This window comes from Choloepus didactylus, chromosome 10 (genome assembly GCF_015220235.1).
Source record: "Choloepus didactylus isolate mChoDid1 chromosome 10, mChoDid1.pri, whole genome shotgun sequence".
Classification (NCBI taxonomy): Eukaryota; Metazoa; Chordata; class Mammalia; order Pilosa; family Megalonychidae; genus Choloepus; species Choloepus didactylus.
Genome location: NC_051316.1, coordinates 3,051,903 through 3,069,576, shown reverse-complemented (window position 1 = coordinate 3,069,576; position 17,674 = coordinate 3,051,903). Strand labels below are relative to the sequence as shown.

Below are 17,674 nucleotides of genomic sequence, written 5' to 3'. Positions count from 1 at the left end.
TATATTTACAGAAAATATCATTATAAAAATAAAATTATGGTTTGGGAATATAAAACTATGTTTTAAGAGTTAATTTTTAAGTCCTTTAAAAATTATTCTCTCTCTTCAAAGCAACTGCAATATTTTTCTTAATTACATAATCTGTTGAATGAATGAGTACCTGATACTTTGGAACTAGGGCCAGAATCTTTGTCCACATCTTCACAAAGAAGATTTTATATGAATCATTCTTCAGGGCTCCCATCACATCTCTGTTTCACAGGCTGTAGATGACAGTGTTGAGCATATGGGTGAGGATGGTGTAGAAGACAGTCATAACCTTAAGTGTCCTCTGTTAGAAAGTGAACAGATTTAGGGTGTAGATACGAGTTAGCAAAGCATGCATAGTATAATACCACCACAATGAGTTGGGTACTACATGTCAAACAGGCCCTCTTCTTCCCAACTGTTGACTGCATGTGTTGAACACCAAGGAGAACTTGGCCATAGGAACATGCAATGCCAATAAAAGAAAGCACGTGGAAGAGGGTCATGCTCACAAACACTGTGTACTCGTTGACCCAAGTGTCCATGCATGCCAGAGTCAGCATGGCTGATATATCACAAAAGAAACAATTGATGGACCTGTATGATTGCAATACAGGATGTGGAGTGCCTATGCAGTGTGGGCACAGGCAATGAGAGAACACATGATCCAAGATCCTGTGATCATCAGCACACCTTCTTGTTTGCTCATACAAATGGGATAGTGGAAAGGATATCAGATAGCTATGTAATGGTCATAGGCCATAAATGAAAAGAGAAGACCTTCTGCACCAGCTAAATTCATGAAGAAGAAACTCTGAATCATGTATCCAATGAAGGAGATAGACTTGTTTCCAAACAGATGACTGTAAGCCATCTTTGGGGAAAAGGTGGAGATGTAATTCAGCTCCATGAGGGAGAGTTGACTAAGTAGGAAATTCATGGGAGTGTGGATATGGATGTCCAGGAAGATGAAGAGGATCATAGAGAAGTTGCCAATCAGAGCCATTAGGAAAATGAAAATGATGAAAGTGAAGAGGAAGAGACCAGTTCTTGTTGCTGGAAACAACTCCAATAAGATGATTATAATATTCCAATGGAAAATCAACTGCACTTTCCTAAATGTTAAATAAGTTATGTATAAATCATTAACTGATCTTTAATTCCTTTGTTAATCACACAATGATTAATTTTAGAATTTTATCATTCCTAACAGGAGATAAAATGATCTATTTTGTTAACAGAAAACCTATTTCCTGACACATACATACAATTTGAGGAGGTATGAACTTATGACAAAAATATTTTGAAAGGGATCTGTGAAATTATAAGAAAAATACATTTCTATAACAATAGCAAGTTATTGATGTTTTATTGTCCTACATAAATTCAGAGATCAAGTACAGACATTAAAATGAAAATATATGCATCAAAAATCAATATAAGTGCATATATTTTACATCCTTATAATGAAATATTTTTATGTTAATTTTTTGTGTAGATGATGTTTTTTTCTCCATATACATTCTGTAAAAATTACCTCTGAAACTGCAGCAACCTCTCCACTCATGGTGAGAAGTGTATTTCCTTCCTGAGTGCTTTTTGCAAAATAACGCCATATCAAACTTCCTAGAAGTCTGTTATCAGTTTGGCTTTTCTGTTCAAGAATCTAAAGTGAATTGTTTTTGCCAAGTATCACATACACAGCCATTTTATTCATATTCTCAATTTCCAGCTTTATTCCCTGTGCATTTTCTTCTAACTCCTCACCAAATTCCTGTATGTTCTGTTAATGCAGGCCAATTATCAGAAAGTCTATATGCTATGTGCATTGTACATTCCATGATTATGATCCATTTCTTCCAAAAGAGAAATTGTAGTTTGTCCACTTCACTAATGCTTAGGTAACTTTATACACTGATATAGGGTATCTTTTTCTTACTTTCTCTCCTTTTATCTCCAATGTCTTCTTTCATTTAAAGACATTTCCAATTTCAAGCATTTGGGGAGATGATATTTTCTTTCCTTCTTAAAACCCAAATATCATGTTGATAAAATCTAAATATATTATACATTTTAAAATTAAAAGGCATAGATAATGAGTGAGATAGGAGGAAAAGAGAAACAGAGAAAATGGGAACAGGGAAGAAGACAGTGATAGATGAAATATTTCAGGAAATTTTGAAAGAAGGAATTTGGATAGTGATGCTATCACACTTAAATAGACTTAAGGCAATAGCCTGGATGGATCTGCAGGAGATGACTCCCCTCCAGAGGGAAGAACATCTCTTGATAAACTCAGTATACTATGCCCAAAAAGGGCTATAGTGCTTCAGTCTTTCATATTATTCTGGAAACAAAAGTCACCAGAATTTTGAGGGTGTCTCCATGATGAAAGAAGTGGAAATCCACACATTTGTGCATGCAGACATACTCAGACATTGTATGTAAACTTATATAAAATGGATCAGAAAAATGCAGAATGAGTAGGTATATGTAAAAGAGAATAAATTTCTTCAGAGAAGCATTAGAAGTTACAAAACTCACAACACAAAACTCATATGATATATAAAATGAAGTTCCAGAAAACAATAAAATGCTCTTGGAAATACAAAATAAAATGCCTAGCAAAAAAAATCAACTAAAATTTTCAAAAGATAAAGTGGAGCAATTCTACCAGAAAAAAACAAAATACAAAACATGCCAAAATATAAAAAAAATAATTATTTAAGAAACATAAGAAACTTGAGAACCAATATACCAGGACAAGCATATGCTTACAGACATTCCTAAAATATAGATACAGCAAAATAATAAATGATTGAAATTATCAAAGACATTTTGTCAGAACTAAAATATCTGGGCCACCATACTCAAACATCAAGCAAAAACACACAAAAAAATGAAAAATATTTTATTGACATATTTTATTGAAAATTCTAAAGGTCTTCTTGAAATATTTTCTTGAAAATCTCAATATCATGTATAAAAAGAAAATACTGAATGCATCTTGAGAAAAATAATGACAAAAATAATGAGAAGAAATATATTTCTTTATAAGAGCAACTAAAATATCAGGATATATAATAACCTTATATTTTATATTACTAGTAAAATTTAGAAAGAGAAATGTTGACAAACATTCCTCTCAAGACAAAAAGTGAATGCAACTAAGAGAAATGTATGGAGGTGGTGATTGGAGGAAGGGACAGGTCCCCAACCACAGTTATCTGAATCATAGGAAGGTAATAGTGATTTAGAAATGAAGAATCAGGAAAAAAAAGCCTACTGTTTGAAATTATAGGGGTAAAATATAGAGAAAATGATAAAATATTTTAGCCATTTTCTCAGAAGAGTATATTTTGGGGTAAGGATGAATGGGTTATGGGTCCATCAATTTTCCTTGTGAGAGCTATTGGTGTCATGTTTATGCAATACTTGAATAAACATACAGTGATTTAAAAAATTGTGTCACAGAGGATTGTGGGAGATATTTGTGGAGGAAGCTTCAGAATTCAGTCCTCCCACCTAAAAAAACAATTAACTAGGCAGCAACTCTCTGAAACAACTATTTAAAACTCTGGAGGTCAGAAGAACATGTTACAACATTCAGGAAATAGTGGAAGGAAGAGGCTGAAAAATTAGGATGCTAAAATGCAAATGTATAAGAAAAATTTAAAAAGTAATGTCACAGTTATGAATTTAAAAGTAGTTAAGTTATTCCAGATGTGACTCTCTAATTAAACTATAAGAACCTTAATCTCAGAGTACTGAGCTTGTATGGAATCAACTGATAATTATTGTGTGACCTCTGACAAATTCCAAAGCCAATGTCCAGAGAACAAATGTTTTCTTAAATGTCAGTTGGATTCAACTGGAGAAAAGAATATTAGATTTATATCAGAAGATACTTAATTTGTATTTTAAAATATTGACAAGGTAGACAATGTAAAAATTGTAAAGATCAATGCAATTTCTATACAATCACTCCTATATTTGTGTTTTGCATAAGACTATCTATGAAGAAGTTTCCATGATGTAGTTAATATCCTAATTTCAAGATGAAGAAAAAGAATCATGGAAGAGAAATAATGAATAGCAAATCAGATCTGTTATTTGATGCTGTGTCTTATGAATTCTTTGGAAGGTTGAATTGTGTACCCAGGTTTGACATGCTCCTGGTCTTTCTGGTTGGTGTGGATCCACTATAAAAAAGATCTCTTAAAGATGTAACTTCAGATAAGGTGTGAACCAACTGATTCAGGTTGGCCTTTAATCCAGATAACTGGAGTCCTTTATAAGCATAGTGAAAGTCAAACAGAAAGAAGCTTCACAGATCAGTCAGAATCTGTAAGTCAATGGACATGGGGAGACAAAGGAGAAGATACAACCATGTTCACTGCCATATAACAGAAAAGCCAATGACAAAGGATTACCTGCAGCAAGCTCCAGAATGCAATAGTCTTGTCAGAGAAAGCATCATCTTGCTGGACCTCAGTTTTGGACTTCTCCTAGCCTTAAAACTGTAAGCTAATATATTCCCATTGTTTAAGCCAACCCATTGTATGTTCTTAGTTTTAGCAGGTAGGAAACTAAAAACTGTCAATGAGGACTTTGATTATCCATGTCTTGCTGTTCTTTTGTACTAATATCCTGCTGTGTGATATAATTTAATGGAGAGCTATGCATCATAGATAAGGAAGCAGCTGCAAAGAATATCTTTTGCAAAGCTGGAAAAGAAAGTGTTATTTTTTCTCATATAAAATAAATCCACATAATCCATTTTTGTCCTTTTTGATTTTATCTACTGAAATAACAATAAATAACTTATTTAAACCTATGAATAAATTTCACATTTTGATTTTTATTTCTCCCCTAAAAACTTTTTGATTTTGGCATCAGCATTTATGATATTATACCCAGGAGAGAAGAACAAGTAGAAAACTCCTAAAGGTCCTAAAAGTGTTTAAATGTTGGGTAGGTGAAACTTCAAAAGATAGATAGAAGTATACACTTTCATTGACCATTTCTACTGGGTGGCACTTGATATGTTTCAGTATTTGTTCTAAGATTAAACTGAATTAAATCCTTTCCATAAGCTGTTGAATTTGAAATCATCACTGATATCTTGAAATCATGGATTCAGCAATTTTAAGTGATTTTCCATAGATCCAAGATAGTAAGTCTTATATATAATTACATATTAAATTTTTATCTGAATGAATGTCCTATATTTATTTGCCTGCAAATATTTTGAAATTTTTCTGAAATTATGGTGTTTAACTCTTTAACCTCCCAAAACTATTAAAAGAAAGAAAAAAAAGTAAAGCACATAAAAATAAAGCTAATAAAATAGAGATTCTCTATAGGTTATAGGCAGTGAGAATATAAAATGAATAGTGACTTTCTATCATAATAAATTGTTTTATTGTTTAAAATGCAAGATTTTCATCTTTTACCCCTATTTCTCATGTCTCCTGGCTTTGTCATATTCTCACCCATTCTTTGCAAGAAACCAACTTTCATGAATTGCAGAAGATAACACACACATCATCATAGAAAAATGGTTTCTTGGTGCCTCTAAATGAAATTCAATTCTTGCATTGTTTCCAATTCCAAAGCTTCCCTACCTAGGAGATATTGTCTACACAGGAACAAACACACTCTCATCTCTGTAATTCAGGTTGTAAACATTCTTATTTATGTATGGTGAGGAATATCCTTCAACTGCTACCCAACTGTCAAAATGAATTATATATTGCTTTCATAAAAATAAAGAATGCCCTTTCTTGTATAGACATTTTTCCTTGGAGTCTAATTCAGTGTTGAAATTTAAACTGAACTGAATATATTTAAGTAATATATTTATATTATATATTTACATTGATTACAAAATGTATAGATTTTTAAAACATAGTCACATTGATATAAGATGAAATAAAATGAATATCAGACCTGTGAAATTAGTTATTCAGCACCATAAAGTGACCTAGAGAAATAGATACCCTGTAGGAGTGTAGAAAATGAGTTGTTTTCCTCTGAAGCATGTGTCTTTTCATACACTCACCTCAGTGTTGATAAAAAGTAATCTCATAGAACTATCATTCTTGATCACAAAAAAAGTCTCCTGTCTTTGGGTTTGGCTTGATCATTTACATGGCAAGCAAGACTATGAAGTTTACAAATAACCTCACTAATTTTCTTTTGCTGGAAATTTTATGGAATCTCAAACTGGATATTTAAAAGTCTTAAAGAAGCTCAAGTCTTTAAAAGCTCAAGAAACTCCCCACCTAGTTTCACATAAATTCTCATCAATTCCTCTTTTCTGAAGGTCTCCAGAGTATCCTAAGAATATAGGTCTTTTGAAAGTGAACCTCCTTATTCACCTTTAAAGCTGTGAAACTCTGTATGTCATGTACAAGTTCAGTTTTCCTGGGAGGGCTTTGTGTTCATTGGCCCTAGAAAGTCAACCTTAGTTCCCTAAGTGTGTCTGACCATATATGAACCTGCATATCTGTAAACAAGAACTCTTTTTCATTACCATCAGATGTCTAGCATTTACTGTATTGTAAAATGACTTTCTTCAAATCAGATTTAGATTATTCAACAGTGCATTCTGAAGTTAGACAAAGCTCAGTTTTGCCAGTATCCTTGCATGTGATTCCTCACTACAACAAAAGTTTCAAAAACAATACAATTAGAGAAGAAGCAAAAATGCATAATAATTAATAACTTACTGGCTAAGGAATTGAACTTATTTAACACAAACAAAGCACATACAAATATATAAAATGACATAGAGATTAAGTACAATAAAATTGTTAAAGTAGAAAGAGGTCTAGACTAATCAGTGAATATTTTTGTGTGTGTGCATGTTTGTGTGTTTATACATTATATACCTCCATGTGGTGAATCAGTATTAATAGCGAGGTGAATAGATAAATATATAGATGGTGATTTTGATAGATAGAAACTGATTTCTAGAATATCACCTTAGAATTTTGATTCATAATGAGATGGATGTATTCTACTTCATTGTGCAAATAGACTACCAAATGTTTTAGATCAAAACTAGATCTAATTATTATGGCTCTGAAATTTGCAAGATATGTAAATGTGGATTAGTAAATTTATCTCTTTGAGATTTTAGCTTATAAATAGAACAGCTACAAGGAAAATAAGGATGTTTGCAAGATATGTATGAGATAATATATAGTGGATTTTTAGTGAAAGCCTGGGTAGAAATCATCATTGAATCATAGCTGCAAATTTTATCATCTTCATCATCATTTCTGCCATCAATGAATTTGATCATTTTTGTTCACATGCTAGTCATCCATAAGACTACTATGATACAGTTTTCAAAATTTCTCATATAACAATTCATTGTATACTTTTGATTGATTGTATGGTATGTGAATAAAACTATTAATTTTTTTCTCATATACTACTCACTTTTGATTAGCATAAAAGCTCCACCAATTTACCAGAAGAAGTATTATCATTACCCTGAAGTTTAGTGATGTATACAGGAAGAAAAAAATAAGGTGTAAATTTAAAAGATGAATCACTACCAATTTTCACAGTTTGTGTAAGGGAAAAAGAAAACATAATTGTAAAAAACCAAAACACATTCTCAAATCCTATGATTTTCTGCATTATTTCCAGAGGTGTTTTTTATTTTTAAGAAATATTTCATTTCCTCTTTGACACAAAATTTTATAATTTAACTTTACTGTAAGGTCCATTTTATAATTTCATATAGACATTATCAGCAGATATTTAATTAGAGATAATTCATAAAAGACTGACAATGGTAAGAAACAGTAATAAGACAACACAGGACACTGCATAACCACTCTTCTTTCTATGGAAGAAAAATGAAAATGTAATGGAAAATAGGAAATACTCCCCTGAAGATACATCCTGGGTGACTCATTAAAAAGTGATTGTAATTTGACCCTCTGTCTCTCTTCTAATGATGCTTACCTCTTTTTAAATCCAAATAATACATTTATGAATTAGTTCACAAACCAATTCTCTTGTCTAAAGTTCATACTCAAGGATTACTTCTGAACTGTGTGCAATAATGTAGTGACTGCCCTAGAACTCCACTTCATGTCTTCTATTTTTAAACTTCACCAACTTTTAAATGGCTTATGCCATCCATTTCTAACCTGGCCATATTAAATCCAGAATCATTTAAATTATGACACTGATCCACACAGCCAAAAGTTTTAATACAATGAAGCTAACACCAATATGATCAAATCACACACCTGCATGAAATCACTTGTATTCCTGAAGTATACTCTTCATGTTACTCATGCCATATTACAACATTCTCAACTTGTCTGCACTCTTTTCCCCTTCTCAGAACTTCTATTACAGGCTCTAGAAACAATGTAGCCTTACTTCCTTAACCAATCCTAGTTATCCTTAAATAAATTTGTGTTAATTTTATTTAAGCATCAAATAAATGCTTAATAATTTTTTTCATACAAAGTTATCTTTAGACTTTTAGACAAATTTATTCTTTCATTTCTGGTTTCATTTTAGTTCATATAAACTTTTATTATATATTCTATCATATATTATTTATTTTCAAGTGACCATATTTCCATAAATAGGTTAACTTTAAGGATAAGCTTGAGTCTTAGTAGCTATAAATTGAGGTAAGTCACTCAAAGATAAAAAACATTTGACTGGATTTTCAATTTCAGTAAATTTCATCATCATTTCAGAGTTGATTATTCACAATCATACTAATTCTTTCCAGAATAGTATAACTTGTGTTTTAGGTTTAAGAAGAGATTTATGTATTAAAAAGCATACAAGCAGCCTTGCAACCCATGCATTTTGAATTTTAATGATATACATTAAAATTCATATTTTCATAAATATAATTTTAATTATATTTTTTCCAAATTCTATATATGTATATGCATATATAAATATGTAAATATTATACATACATTTCTATTTTATTCCCCTTTCATCAAATAAAATTTTTTGAAGTTGTCTTATTAGTGAGATTTCTGAATATCAACTCCTCATCTCCCCAAAGTATAAACAATATATTTTCATTCATTCTAACTAAAGTTCTTTAACACACTTGCAGAAGCATCTATTTACTTATATGATGAATACACATATACATATGATTAAATTAGGTTTAGTACCTTTTATTATCTTTGCACTTTTCAAATTCACTGCCTTGTTCAGCTGACAGTTGTCCCATAGTCAACACATGAAGTCCTTCACTGAGTTAAATTATTTGGTAATTTTCTAACAAAATTACATATTCATCTCTCATGCCAGCACTTGACACTTTAGTTACCATCATGGAGACTCAGCAGCCTCCAGGATTCCAGGGCTCTTTAACTGGAGCTCTTGTTACTTGTTTTCTGATCCCTTGAGAATGCCCAGTGAGACTTGGGAAATGTAGTGTAAGTCACTAATAACACAGGATGACCTCAAGTCAATGCTGTTGAGGAATTCTGATATTTTTTCTGGTTGTTCTCTCACACGTTAAAGGTCAATTCAGTGGAGGAAAGAAACACATTTGTGCATGCATATATTAGTTGGCCTAAATTCATAAAATATTACAAAATTTGGGAGTAATAATTACTTTAGGTATTACATATTTTCAATCTTTTGTTGGAAATGTCTTAAATTATTACAAAAATTGATATAAAAATAGGTAATGAAAATTATAATATCAGTCACATTGGTAAGTAATGTTTAGAAAATATGCAATATTGTCTTTTGCATGTGTTCAGAGAATGACTTAAATATTTTTAGATTTATCATAGTCTACAGTAACAGAATTACAGTCTACAGAATTAATTACATGTGCCACTTAGGGTGGAATAATTTTGGGTCAGTTTACAAGTTTTTGTTTTTAAATGGTTTTGAAAATATTTGAATTTTAAAAATTCCCAACAAAGGCAATTACTCTAAGTCAGAGTGCACCGATTTTGAAAACATCTGACCTTTGATGTTTGTATTTCCATATTAAGATTAAATAAACAAAACCAAAAACTCCCTTTGAATTTACAACCATAACTCATACCTAGCATATTCAAGACAACTTTATGTCAACTTTAAAATTCAAAAAACACTTGTGATGAAAGAGAAAGCAAGACCCTTACTTACCATGGGGCAGAAAATGGAGCTTTGAGAAAATTGCTTTAAGAAAATAAATAATTTTGGACACTGCTTATTTGTGTTATGAACAGAGGTGTAGCAAGCTGGACTTGGAGATTTTAAACTGAGAAACCTGTGGTCTGGATTTCAGAGCAAAATCATCCTCAGGGGACCCACAAAGACCAATGTATGAGGCAGCCACAAGAGAGTAAAGAGGTCAAGATGAGTGTGCATTTAATGAGATAGGTATTGAGTAAACACCTACCAGTCCTATCCAACCCCACAAACCCAGGGAATAAAGGGATTCTGAAATATGCCACTTCTCCCCAAGATCCAGTGGAAGGACTTGAGAATTAAGAGCTGCATACCTTTCCCAGAGACACAAAAGTATTGTGTAGGTACATGGCACTGGCATTTGCTGTCTCATGAAGTAAGAGAGTATGAAGAACATTTGAGTTGTATATATAAATAAGAGTTTTGTGATCAGTCTAACAGAATTTTTTATTAAATTACACTACTTCTTAAATAAATAATCAAATTTACTGATTTTGAAGAAAAAATCCTGTGACACAATGATGGAAGATTCAGGCAGCAAACACATATTTCCAACAATTTTTGTAAAGGATTCATGAAATTATAAAAGAAAAATATTCTCCTTTATACATTAATCAGATATAGATGGTTTTCTTCCCTTCATAAATTCATGTATATTGGTTGAGATATATTTTGTTAATTGATGATAAGAGTTTATTCAGAAAAGATTTCACTTCTTCCACAAATCCCAATTTTTTTTCTGGTGGACACTTAGCAAGCTGATTCTAATTATGTGGAGATTCAATGGTCAAAGAACAGACAAAATCTGCCTTGAGGAGCAAATATTTTGAAAGACTAAGAAAATTATAATTAAAATGTAATGTTCCAGGAAAGAATTGTTTTGATGGTAGATGGTTTCAAGATTGTGTGATGATATGTTTTGATGTTAGGAATGATTGTCATCTATAAAAGCAGAGATGAAGGATCCAGTGGGTGGAGATTAGGGATGCTTCCTTATGGAGATGGTCTGATAAATGTGAGAATATGAACTATCTTGTAAAATAACTTCATGTGAAGAGAGTGTGTAATGTCTCCTGGACTAACATAACTTAACATTATAATAAAGGGCTGAACTTGTCATCATTTATTCAGAATGATTCAATTTAGTGTGAAGTGGATATACATTTTTAGGTGAGGAGTGCAAGCATATGATCCTAGAGATGTGGAAATGGCTCACTAAGGGATTGTATCACTAAGGGATTGTATCAATAAGGAGTTGTATCACTTAGAAATTTTATCAGGTTACAATTCATTTAGAATTTTATAACTAAGGAAAATTATACCACTAAATTTTATCTTAAATAACCCCAGGAGCCAGTGTGCATTCAGAGAGAAAGAAAAAATGAGAGATTTCTCTTGGGAGACTACATTTATGGTAACACATTCATCTCTAGATTCCACTAGCTTGTGAAAACAGATGGAAACTGCTGTTGGGAACCTAACCAGGAAGGCTTGATTCCATTGTAATATGAAAAATGGAGGGACTTTGGGATGATAAAGAGAGGGTGAGAGCACTCAGATTAATGCACATATTTGCTGTCAAATGTGTCCATTATCAAAGTGAAGGGATGGCCTTTTAAACCAGCTATGGGTCACACTTGGTCACAAGGACCCCAGGGTACTTACCTAGTAGTTCCATGAATTCCTTCATGACAACAATTTTTCTCTTCCATCAGCCATAGTTTCTATCCAATTAGAGACATATATAGCCCTTGTGGCTTAATTGGGTAATATATAAGTCCAGTGATTTCTAATTTTCCATCCCACTTGTCTATTTCCTAATCTATACTTTCTAAAACTAATTCCTCATGTATTCCTGTAGCTCATCTGTAATGGTGGATTGAAAAGAAAAGCTAGAGGACATTTCCTATACTTTTTGAATCTGACCACTCTTCAGAAGTATCTTAGAATGGAAAAGTTTCAATATCTATTATAGAACTTGAATACTCACTTGTCTATGTGACTCAGAGCTACCATTAAAGCATCCACTCCAGACTCTGAATTTGACATTGTGACCCAGGACTTTACTTTTGAGGTGAAGATGGTTAGTCAAGAAGCAGGGCATATTTGCAACCAGTAAGGAAACATGGATGAAACATTAAATTCATTCATTTTCCATGGGTGAAAATCATGATGTTCTGAGAGCTGTAACTGGTTTCAAAGATGGCAACATTGGAGGCTTCTCATGACACATTCTCAGGCATATTGGGCATTGCTCAGCATTGTAAAATCTTCAAACCTTACTCACATGTACTTCTGGAGATTCTAGCCACTCAATCTCTTTCAGTATAAAACTTTCCTGCTTATACTTTACAGAATTTGTTTCTGTGCTTACAGTTAATGACTCATACTGATAACATCAGGCTCCAAATCCCATGTAAATTCAGATGCAAACCCCTAAGAGAGAAAAGTGTAGAAAAGAAAGAAGTAGGACCTGATGTAAGACTATGATTACAGATATTGAGGAAAAGAGAAAATTCCTAAAATGTTCAGTTGACAAGGTTAAGAAGATTATGTGATTAATTGGATTTGTTGCAATGAAAGAAAATAAGTTAGGTAGATTTCCATTTACCATATTGGTTCACCATTTTGTATGATTCCTCAGTCTTTTTCTCTCCCATGTAGTAAGTGCTCAATATATAATTTCTCATGAATATTTAGCAGCAGTATCTGTTCCTTTTTTTAATCCAAATGTGAAAGTCTAGTAAGTTAAGGGAGATGAGCTAAATCACCCAAAAGCAAGAAATATTTACCTCTACCACATCAGTGTTATATTATCATGTAATTCCTTGTTGTAAAAAAATGTGTGCTTCATTTAAACTAGGAGGAAAGCAACTATCGATCATTTGATATCCCATAAAACAAGTTTTTAATCAGCAACTACATGTGAAAACTCTATTTTAATTTGGCATTAGTATATAAACATCCACATTCCTATCATCTCTTCAAAATGTGAATCTGATAGTCTGGAAAAATCTTTATTTTAAATGCAAATACTGTGACTCTCCTGGATTAACAAATCCAGGCTTTTCCTGAAATGTTCATTCTTTCTTCTTCCCACCTCCTTTTAGACAAAGAAATTTATATCACCATTATTATCTACTGGACAGCAATGCCACCTCCACTAGAGTATACATGTAAGATAGTATGCTACCAGAAATAAGGGGGGAATTGATCAGATTTATTTATTAAAATACTGCTCCAGATAAGTTTATTCTCTACTCCCTAAAATTGTTCAATAGAATTATTAGATTTGTGAGTTGAGAATAAATTTCCCATGACACATTATTCCATATAATTGTCCCATGTTTACTTGAGATATAAATATAAATTTGAATGTGTCCTGGGGAATGATTGAAGACTGGATTGGTTAGTCTGTCATGTGCTCATTAGACTGTAAATTCTAAAAATCATCTTATAAAGCAGTCTTTCATTCCTTTATAGCCCAGTTGGAATCTCCCACCTTAATTAATTAAACAAAAGTAGAATTGTTAATAATTCAATTAACTAGGATTCACCTACATAATTATTCTTTAATGAAAGTTATAAACTTGTTGCATTTCCTCCATAGCGGTGTAAGGCTTTCAAATTTCTGAAATAGATATCAATATTTGTGAGTTCCTTTGAATATTGGGAAAACAAGAAACAACACACAACCATTAGAGTAAGCTATAACAAACCTGATTCTTCTGCTTTCAAAGTTCATCCATATATCCTAAAATATTTATCATTCTGTTGTCCTAATTTAATCATATCACAAAATAAATATAGTAGAATTGTTATTCTGGAGGTTTAACTTCAAGTTATGCAGTTTCCATTTACAGTTCTATATATTAAATGAGCCTTCTAATTTAAAAGTTCTTAGTGGACTATACATATTCTTTATATTTATGAAAAGTATCACCAAAAAGAAACAAAATCATGACCTTATAATATCAAATTATTTTGTAATCCCTTAATATTTTAAATCATCTTATATAATTCCCTTTCCTTGAGCTAGGATAATATTTTTCTTAATCACATACACTGTTAAAAAGACAAGCACTTGAGGCTTGAGGACATATGGAGAAAATGTGTGTACACCTTCCCAGAGCAGCTTCTCTGAATCACCATTCTCAGGACCCCATCATCTCCATTTTTATTGGGCTGTTGAAGACAAGGGTGATCATGAGAGTGAGGATTGTGTAGAAGACAGTATAAAAGCATAAATTAGAGAACCATGTTATGAATAAAATTTCATGACCACAAGGATCATTTTGTCTTTCTTATTTATGTTGTAAGACTTATCTCTAAAACTGCAGCAGACTATTAGTTTATGCTGAAGAACAAGTACCATTTACACAGTCCAACTGAAGGCAAGTGTGGGAATTAAAACATACATACTTAATATCTCTCCCTTTTGAAACTCAACTTGCTTGTTGTAATGATAAATATGTTACAAATAAGAAGTGAAAGAGACAAGAGATGGGAAGAGGGAGAGAGGAAGAGAAGGAGGAATGGAGAAAGGATATGAGAGAGAGTAGAAGAGACAATGAGGGAATGAAGGAGTTTAGGATATTTTGTAGTAAGAATTTGGATGGAGGAACTGTCAAACACTAAAATGGAGATAATGAGATAGCATCCTGAAAGTCTTCTAGATGGAATGTGAGAGAAATCTCCTCCATATTGGAGACCATCATTAGAGAATCTCTGAACAGTATGTCTATAAAGTGTTGGTGTTCTTGACTTAAATATTGTGCTACAGGGAAATGTCACTAGATTTTGAGAAAGTCTCCAAATTGAAAGAGGGAGAGCCATATTAGTGTACATATGAGTGTGCATATGCACACACAATCATATGCACATACACCCATTCACCAAATTATATAATGAGTTATAAATGGGAAAAAAAGAGAAAAATATTTGAATATTCATATTTTGAAAAGTGTGATTTGTCATTAAATCCACAATGCAAAAATCAGTTGTTGAATAAATGATGTGTTATTTAATGTTAAAGAACTTTTGGAAATTAAAAATATAATAATTTAAATGGAAGATTTAATGAAGATTTCAAAAGCAAAAATTGACAAAATCTCATGGAAGAATAGAATATAACAAAAACATAGTAATATTGGTGTTTAAAAAAGATAATTCAAAAATTAATAAAACATATGCCTATGAATGTTCATAACATAAACTCATGTGAGTTCCTAGAAATGCATATAGCAAAAGAATAATGGAATTAATATTATCAAAGAAAAACAGTTTCTTGTAACAGAAATATTCTTCATATTGCAACAGCATGCAAAGAATGCAGAAAAACTAATGAAAAATATTTTGATAAATATTTTCTTGAAAATATTTCTTGAAAAATATTTTCTTTAAAATTCTCAATATCAAGTACAAAGAGAAGATCCCAAAAATCTTCTTCAGAGATACAATAATAATAATAATAAGATATATATGTTGGAATGACAACTAAAATATCATCTGGTGCTCCTCATTTGGTGTTGGAAAACTTTCTATTTTTATATTTTAATAACAAATAGTAGAAGAGTGAAAAATGCTGTCAACCATTCTCCCCAAGACACAAAGTGTGTTGTAAATATGTCTGAAGAGTGGGGAGTGGAAGCTGTGTGTAGTACTATGTAAGGAAAGATAGGTCCCCATCCACAGCAGTCAGAGCTATGGGATGGTATCTAATATTTAGGAATCAAGCATTAGGGAAGAAAAACTATTGTGAGAAAATATATGGGCAAAAATAGAAGAAAACAGTAAAAATCCTTTGAAATTCTTTCCTCTGGGTAGTATTTTCTGGAATGAGGAGTGGGTTGTAGGAACTTCATTTTACCTTGTAGGCTACAGATGCCATGTTCATCCATTATTTGAATAAACAAAGTGTTTCAAATATCTCAAAGTCAGTATTTAAATATTCTCAAATTATTCCTGGTTGAAGCTCCACATAAATTGTAAGATACCAGTGTAGAGCCAATTGATCCTTGATTATTCTATGTTCTCTGACGACTTGTGAAGGAAAAATTGGGAGACCTTAGCTGTCATTTTACTTCTTAGATGTCATTTGTATTCAACCTGAGACCACCATATTAGACTAAGATAACATTATATGAATTGTATTAGTAGTTTAAAATAATTCAAGGTAGAAAATATAAAAGGAATTACCAATGAAGTTGCCATTACAATCACTCTTCTAATTTGTATTTTTTATGGGGCTTTCTATAACAATGTTCTCATAGGTAGTTAAGATAGTTTCAAGAAAAGTAAACTCACAGAACAGAAATAAAGAATGGAACATCAGATTTGTTATTGATGCTATGTCTCATGACTACCAATGCAGCATCTTTTTTATTTTCCATTTTCTATGCTCTCATTGTTAATGTCTTATCACATGATATCATTTAAAGACTAGATGAATGTGTCAGGGAAGCAGTCTCATCAACTAATTACCTGTTTCAAGGTCTAAAGAGAAGAGGATTTGTCTTCTCCTGCAAAATAAATCTCAATATGTTATTTTTCCCATTTATTTTGCTTTCACTCAATGATTAAACAAAAAGTAGGACATGTATAGAATATTTGTAAAACATTTTCACCTGTCTTCATTTTAATTCCCCCAAAACCTTAGTGATTTGGACATAAGCATTAATGCCATTAAACCCAAGATTTAAGAGCAAGTGGAAAACACCCCAGTGATGGTTACACAGTGATTAAAAAAAACAGATCTTGAACCTAGACTATGTCCATTATACATATCCACTAGGTGAATTTGAAATGTGTCATGGTTTATGCAAGGATTAAAGGGCATTTAATCCTTTCCCTATCTTTTGGTTTGGTATCACCAACATCTTATAGATTAAGAGGTTTTAAGTGACTTTAAATCTTAGATTCCTATGTTACAAATCTTGCATATATTTTATACATATTATTAGCTTCTTTATATATATATATATATATATATATATATATATATATATATATATATGTTTACATATGTATATATTCTTTATTTAAATGAATGGCCAATCTTTCCCCACAAATATTTTTTGGTAATGATTATGTCATATGGTTGTTCACTTTTTAAGTACTCAAAATACAAAAAGGATAAAAAGAAAGAAAGAAAAAAATAAAGCTATTAAAATAGAAATTTTCTATAGGTTCTATGTGTTCAAAATTGTAAATGAAGTTTCTTTATACCACAAAACTTGTGTTCATATTTCAAATGAATGTTTTTGAATATATTCTTCTTCTATTTCTTCATGTCTCCTGGATTCACCATACTCACATTTGTTCTCTGCAGCAACACAACTCTAATGGAGGATGAAAGAGGAGTCCCAGATAATCATAGTAAAATGGTTTCTTGGAGTCTTTGAATAAAATACAATTCTTCTGGTACTCCAATTTAAGTGTCATGATC

The 17,674-nt window shown here is 31.7% G+C and overlaps 1 pseudogene; it reads right to left on the bottom strand.

Moving 5' to 3' along the window:
- Positions 1-85: 85 nt before the first annotated feature.
- On the bottom strand, positions 86-12,276 carry LOC119505156 (annotated as a pseudogene).
- Positions 12,277-17,674: the final 5,398 nt, after the last annotated feature.